This window comes from Pseudophryne corroboree, chromosome 11 (assembly GCF_028390025.1).
Source record: "Pseudophryne corroboree isolate aPseCor3 chromosome 11, aPseCor3.hap2, whole genome shotgun sequence".
NCBI classification, from domain to species: domain Eukaryota; kingdom Metazoa; phylum Chordata; class Amphibia; order Anura; family Myobatrachidae; genus Pseudophryne; species Pseudophryne corroboree.
In genome coordinates this window covers 265,151,927-265,159,314 of record NC_086454.1, presented here as the reverse complement: position 1 = coordinate 265,159,314, position 7,388 = coordinate 265,151,927, and the positions used below count along the sequence as shown (strand labels likewise).

Sequence of the window (7,388 nt, the reverse complement as noted above, 5' to 3'; positions counted from 1 at the left end):
CTATATAACATTACAAGATGAACACAATTGAGTGGCGTAAAAAGCTTGTAATATGTTGCCTTTGTTTTGTTTGAAAAACATTGGCCCTCATTCCGAGTTGTTCGCTCGGTATTTTTCATCGCATCGCAATGAAAATCCGCTTAGTACGCATGCGCAATGTTCGCACTGCGACTGCGCCAAGTAACTTTGCTATGTAGAAAGTAATTTTACTCACGGCTTTTTCATCGCTCCGGCGATCGTAATGTGATTGACAGGAAATGGGTGTTACTGGGCGGAAACACGGCGTTTCAGGGGCGTGTGGCTGAAAACGCTACCGTTTCCGGAAAAAACGCAGGAGTGGCCGGAGAAACGGTGGGAGTGCCTGGGCGAACGCTGGGTGTGTTTGTGACGTCAACCAGGAACGACAAGCACTGAACTGATCGCACAGGCAGAGTAAGTCTGAAGCTACTCTGAAACTGCTAAGTAGTTAGTAATCGCAATATTGCGAATACATCGGTCGCAATTTTAAGAAGCTAAGATTCACTCCCAGTAGGCGGCGGCTTAGCGTGTGTAACTCTGCTAAATTCGCCTTGCGACCGATCAACTCGGAATGAGGGCCATTGTCCAAATGAATGTCAGTATTGTTGGGACAGGTTTGTGTGTGCTAAAAATTATGAAGCATGTTTTTACACATGATGCAGAAACAAACAAATATGTACTTTAAAAAAAAACAAAAAACTGTTTATAATAATGTATATGTGTGCCAAACTGTGTATTTACTTACACATCATCAAGTTTACAGCATCAAACATTATGAAATAAATTATTCCTGATTACAGTAAGTTTGTGAGTCTTAAATATGATGGTGCATCACACATAGGGACACATGTATTCCTCAAGGCAAACATATTATATGTTGAGGAGTGTTTTTTGGGAACACAGGTTCTCAAACTCGGCCATCAGGAACCCACACAGTGCATGTTTTGCAGGTCTCCTCACAGAATCACAAGTGACATAATTAGCTCCACCTGTGAACCTTTTTACATATGTCTGTGAGTAATTCATACACCTGTGCTTCTACTGGGTTACGAGAAAAACATGCACTGTGTGTGGTCCTGGGGGCCGAGTTTGTGAACCTGTGCATTAGGACATTACACACAATGATAAAGTGAAATACTAAATGGATGATGTGGGCTTGTAAGAAATTAGCACTGCAAGATTTCGAACACTTATCCAGACTTAATGCATGCCACTCATAATCTGTTGTTTTGAGATTAAAAAGACACACAATACACATGCAACATTTGTTGATCATATAGCGAGGGTATGTTTGTATGTGTCAAGGAGACAGACACATTCTGAGTAATGGATTTTGACCAAAAAAACAAAACATCTATTTATGAAGACACAACAAATGAAATAAGCAAACCAAGCTTACCTTAGAAATAGCGATTGATGATCTGTTGCCTAACCTGCCTCCCTACATCAGTACTCCAAGTATCACCAGATGTCTCTAATTCCTCTGCTTGCTGGCTGCTTTCTTCCTCCTCCTCCTCCTCAACATGTGGCAGATGTTGTTGCAAACACATGTTATGAAGAAAGCAGCAGCAGAACACAATTTGAGTCACCTTGGAGGGACTATACAACAAAAGGCCACCAGACTTATCCAGACACCGAAACCTAGATTTCAGCACACCAAAACATCTTTCTATCACATTCCGCGTGGACTTATGTGCATGCTTGTAATTGTGTTCAGCAGGGGTATCAGGTCGGGACAATGGAGTTAGAAGCCAAGAGAAACAGCCATATCCTCCATCACCTAAAAGACAGATATAGTAACGTGATTCATGTGAAGATACAGCAACGCATAGGTAACACACTGTGTGGCAGATGTATTAACCTGTAGAAGGCATAAGGAAGTGAAAAACCAGTGATATGTGCAAGGTAATAAAGGTAGCAGACAATCTGATCCTAAATGTTAATTTACATATTGGAGCAGATTGGCTGGTGCCTTTATCACCTTGCACAGATCACTGGTTTCTCACTTCCTTATGCCTTCTACAGGTTAATACATCTGCACCTGTATTTGGGCAAAGTATACGCAGGCCTACACATATCAAATTACATACCCAGCAGCCATCCATCTGGCATTTGTCCGTCCTCAAACTTATCAAAGAGGGATGACTGACTGAGGATGAAGGAGTCATGGCAGCCCCCAGGGTAACCAGCAACAACACTCATTATTTTGAGATTTGCATCACAAACCACCTGCACATTTGTGGAGTGTTCAAAATGGCGGTTTGTATATATGTGCTGCCTGCCCCTAGGTGGTCTCAGCTGAATGTGTGTGCAATCTATGGCTCCAAGCACATTGGGCATGCCAGCCAGCTCATAGAAATCTACCCTGACGGCATGCCACTGAGACTCCTGGGTAGGGAAGCAGATTGAGGCCTCGATGTGGGGCTGCAAAACAGCCAAAACCTGTGTGAACATTTTAAAGAACAATAAACTTGAGATTTTAGGACAGAACTGGCCACCAAGAAATTAAAACAAACACAAAACAGAAGAGGTTGTTAGGTATACATCACCTAAGTTAAGATTCTTGAAAATGAGGGCTGTGAGATTCCTATGACATTCCCAGACACACGTTCTGTGATCAAGCTACACTGCGAAACGTACGTCAACTCCTGCGGTCACGTGGTGCGCACACGTGATCGCAACAAACCGGAACTCAAGGACAGTTACCCGGGCAACGGCGGCAAGCCGCCGGGAGCAGGGAGACACACCGTGATCACACGCTGCATCACTCCGGAGAGTAGCAGCTACATGTGGAAGCTAGCAGCACCAAATAGCCGACGATTTTTTCACACCTCCCGCACTGAAGTCAGCACGCGGCTTCAGTTACACTACACCTCTGGAGCCTCGTTACCAACAGGACTCACCAGCGGCAATCCTCCATAGGCAGCACCTTGTGGGACTGGTATCGTATGAACACATACCCTATACACCATAAACATTCTCCCTCCTTTTGTGCATTTTTTTCAGCCTTAACAAGCTATTTATTATTATTATTATTTCTCTTCAAACACATAGATGCTGCCTATGTGTATTAGCAGCATATTGTGGAAGCAAATTTATGTACTGTTCTTACATGCCTACCAGTGACAGCTTCAATCTTATAGCTCTATGAGCATTATTGAGCATTCATAGATACTCTTATTTGCTCCAAGAGGTTTTTGAACCTGAATGGTACCAAATAGGCATTGGGAGCGAACCAGGATATAATTTTTAGTACGGCCGATAATTGTACAAAGAATTTCCCAGCTATATATTGGTTCTAACTCTGCAGCAAATTCCTACTTAACTGTGTGCATTGTCTTCCACTGTGGATATCAAAGAATATCCTCAGCTGTTTTTTTGCTGCTCTCTTTCTCTTACTCTAGCCTCTCTGACATGATGTATAAATTACAATCTCTTTTACCAATACATCAGGATTCAGAGGCTCACAGACAGTGAGAAATAGTTCTGGTGCGTGTGATATAAATTATCTTAGGCTAATGTATTTGTGATTGCACAATAATTATTACAGCAATAGGATTGCTATAATTGTCGCCTTATTATCACCATCCTTTTCCGGCTATGAAAGCGGATACCATTGCATAGAAATCCCTGTATATGCTAACTGTTCTCACCATAATTTTGTCCACTTGCATAGTGGATGCCCTGGTACTTAATTACTGTATATGATCAATATTGCCAGAATTTCATCTCTATGGACATGAGATCCAGATATCTTACACACAATTGACTCAGATCATTACTGTGGCAATACGGGTATTGGGATTGACTGAACGGGTAGATTAAAATTGCGGACATACCCCGCTGGAGATGCCCGATCTCGTCTGATCTTGGAAGCCAAGCAGTGGAGGGCCGGGTCAGTACTCGGATGGGAGACCACCCTGGAACACCCTGGTACTGTAAAAAATTCTTCTGCCCGATCTAGAGTGATCACTAATAATACCAATTAGCACTCGGTTCTGTATGACTCATGATTTAATTCTCTACGACTAACTAATCCTGAATAGGATTGCTGTAGAATAAATGACGGTCATATACTTTACAGAAGTGCTATTGTGATCTCAGTAAAACCACGAGGCCAAAGACATTGATTTCCGGTTCTCATTGTGGTATTGAAAACCAATCTAATTATATAGAATATAGTGCTATATTTTCGCGTAGCTACACTACTTATTTATAACTTACTCCTATAATCATCTTTTTAATAATGAATTAATAAAATTATGTTTTATCAGTATTGAGTAACACACACTCAATCCTCTGAATTGTGTGCTCCCACACAAGAGTCTACTTTCCAACTCTCTTCTGTTGGTTTTTCTTAGCTTATCCCCAGACACAGCCTGAAAGCTGCCAGTAGCCATAAAGTGCAACACAGCCAGGAGTTTGTGCAGGCCTGAGACAGGGCGAGAGCGTGCTGTCTCAGGGTCTAGGCCCAGTTTGACAAGGTCATATAGACGGAAAATGTTGTTACGATTTAGACGGAACATCTGTATGACCTTATCATCGGACAATGCGTTCAAGTTTAAACGCCCCCTCAAAAAACGAGGCCTGCGCAGCCTCCGCGGAGCCTGTACAACCGCTGACCATGTTCAGTTTCTTGGCCCTGGGTACTTACAGGCTGATGTCTGAGTCTGAGGAATCCCACAGCACACAAAAGATCACTGGCCCACAGTCCTGCTGCCATTTCTGAGTGTAGGTGTATTGAAATGGGCCTAACATCCTTTTATAGGCATCCTAATTCAGGTGTGAGTGATTTTTTATTTGCAACACATGTAAACACGACTGAAAAAAGCAGGTCTATTTTTTTGCCGCTTTTTTTAACGAATCGCAAAAAAATACGACCGCATTTGAGCCCTCAGAGACTAACACCCAAATACAAATGAATAGTGAATTCCCGAATTCTATGAAATAACAACCGCGTTTGACCGATGGTCTATTCATTCGTATTTCGGAACGTTGTCATTCAAACCATTACGAATAGACCAGACACTGCCGAGATTGGTGCTTAGTGAATTCCCGGATTGGGACTTAGAAAAAAAAACACAAATCGACCAAACTCGGATTTTTAGTAAATACTGGCCCAGGTGTCTCCCTGGGTGCCTGACTTAAACAAACCACCTCACCATCAGAATCCTCCTTGTCAATTTCCTCCTCAGCGCCAGCAACACCCATATCCTCATCCTGGTGTACTTCAACAGTGACATCTTCAATTTGACTATCAGGAACTGGACTGTGGGTGCTCCTTCCAGCACTTGCAGGGGGCGTGCAAATGGTGGAAGGCACCACCTTTTCCCGTCCAGTGTTGGGAAGGTCAGGCATCGCAACCGACACAATTGGACTCTCCTTGGGGATTTGTGATTTAGAAGAACGCACAGTTCTTTGCTGTGCTTTTGCCAGCTTAAGTCTTTTCATTTTTACTAGCGGGAGGATGAGTGCTTCCATCCTCATGTGAAGCTGAACCACTAGCCATGAACATAGGCCAGGGCCTCAGCCGTTCCTTGCCACTCTGTGTCGTAAATGGCATATTGGCAAGTTTACGCTTCTCCTCAGACGCTTTTAATTTAGATTTTTGGGTCATTTTACTGACCTTTTGTTTTTTGGATTTTACATGCTCTCTACTGTGACATTAGGCATCGGCCTTGGCAGACGACGTTGATGGCATTTCATCGTCTCGGCCATGACTAGTGGCAGCAGCTTCAGCACGAGGTGGAAGTGGATCTAGATCTTTCCCTATTTTACCATCCACATTTTTGTTCTCCATTTTTTAATGTGTGGAATTATATGCCAGTAATATATCAATAACAATGGCCTACTGTACTGTACTGTACTATATATGTATACTGCTGGTCACCAAAATGCTGCACTGTACTACTATATACTGGTCACAAAAATGCAGCACAGAGATTGTATACTTGACACAGAGCTGCAAGATACACAGCAATGGCCTACTGTACTGTACTATATATGTATACTGCTGGTCACCAAAATGCTACACTGTCCTACTATATACTGGTCACAATAATGCAGCACAGAGATAGTATACTTGACACAGAACTGCAAGATACACAGCAATGGCCTACTGTACTGTACTACTATAATACTGGTGGTCCCCAGTCCCCACAATGCAGCACACTGAGCACAGATATTTGCAGCACACAGCACAGATATGGAGCGTTTCCAGGCAGAGAACGTAGATATTTTCAGCACACTGAGCACAGATATTTGCAGCACACTGAGCACAGATATTTGTAGCACACTGAGCACAGATTACGGAGCTTTTCAGGTAGAGAACGCAGCCACGTCCTCTCCATTCAATCTCCAATGCACGAGTGGAAAATGGCGGCGACGCGCGGCTCTTTATATAGAATACGAATCTCGCGAGAATCCGACAGCGGGATGACGACGTTCGGGTTAACCGAGCAAGGCGGGAAGATCCGAGGCTGCCTCGGAACCGTGTAAAATAGGTGAAGTTCGGGGGGGTTCGTATGTTGACGAACCGAACCACAACTCAACTTAATACAGAATACAGGTCACACGATGGGCATTTTGCCTCTATTCAACCTTAATTACTATGTTACTATTTATTTACAGTTTCTTATATAGCGCAGCATATTCCGTTGCGCTTTACAATTGGAATCAACAGTGATAAGACAAACTGGGTAATAACAGACAGACATAGAGGTACTGTAGGAAGGCCCTGTTCACATGCTTACGGTCATAATAATTATAACATACTTTGCTCCAGGGGTGGATCACCTGCAAAAAAATACTTCTCCTGACAAGTGCATGCTGTCTGTGTCCCGGTGGGACTCCGTTGCACTAAAGTCAGCATGTCTTCACAGTAAATGTCCTATGCTTGTGCAGCCTCCCCTGTTCCGCCTCTCTAGCACAGAAAAATTCATCCAACTCTGCAAGAACCCCAAATACTTTCCAAACTCGAGTATACAGAATTTCAGAAGTGTATGATGTACAAAAGAGTGGTGAGAGGTTCCCCATATGCTACCACTTAATAGAAATTGATGAGGCTTTACAGAGTAAAGTTAATTCAAGACTGGGTTTTTTTTGTATTAAATTGAATTTAAAATTAGATTGGTTTGGTGTAATACTAGGTAGGAACAATTAAAGTGAATAGGAGAGCCGTTCATCAAAGTTAAAGGTGATCTGTTGTGAATACATTTACAGTCACTATTCCCCAGACTGCCATGTGTAATGCTACTTTCCAATCATCTGCCTTATCTGTATCTCTGTTTGCTTGTTTGTCTCTTGTTCAAGAATGAAGAAAGGAGAGCGCTCAATTGCACTTTTGTACTGTGAAGTCAAATGCAAGAGCA

The 7,388-nt window shown here is 42.8% G+C and overlaps 1 pseudogene; it reads left to right on the top strand.

Annotated features, from left to right (window-relative positions):
• The first annotated feature begins 3,843 nt into the window (after nt 1-3,843).
• Nucleotides 3,844-3,963, top strand: LOC134971491 (5S ribosomal RNA; annotated as a pseudogene).
• The last annotated feature ends 3,425 nt before the right edge of the window (nt 3,964-7,388 follow it).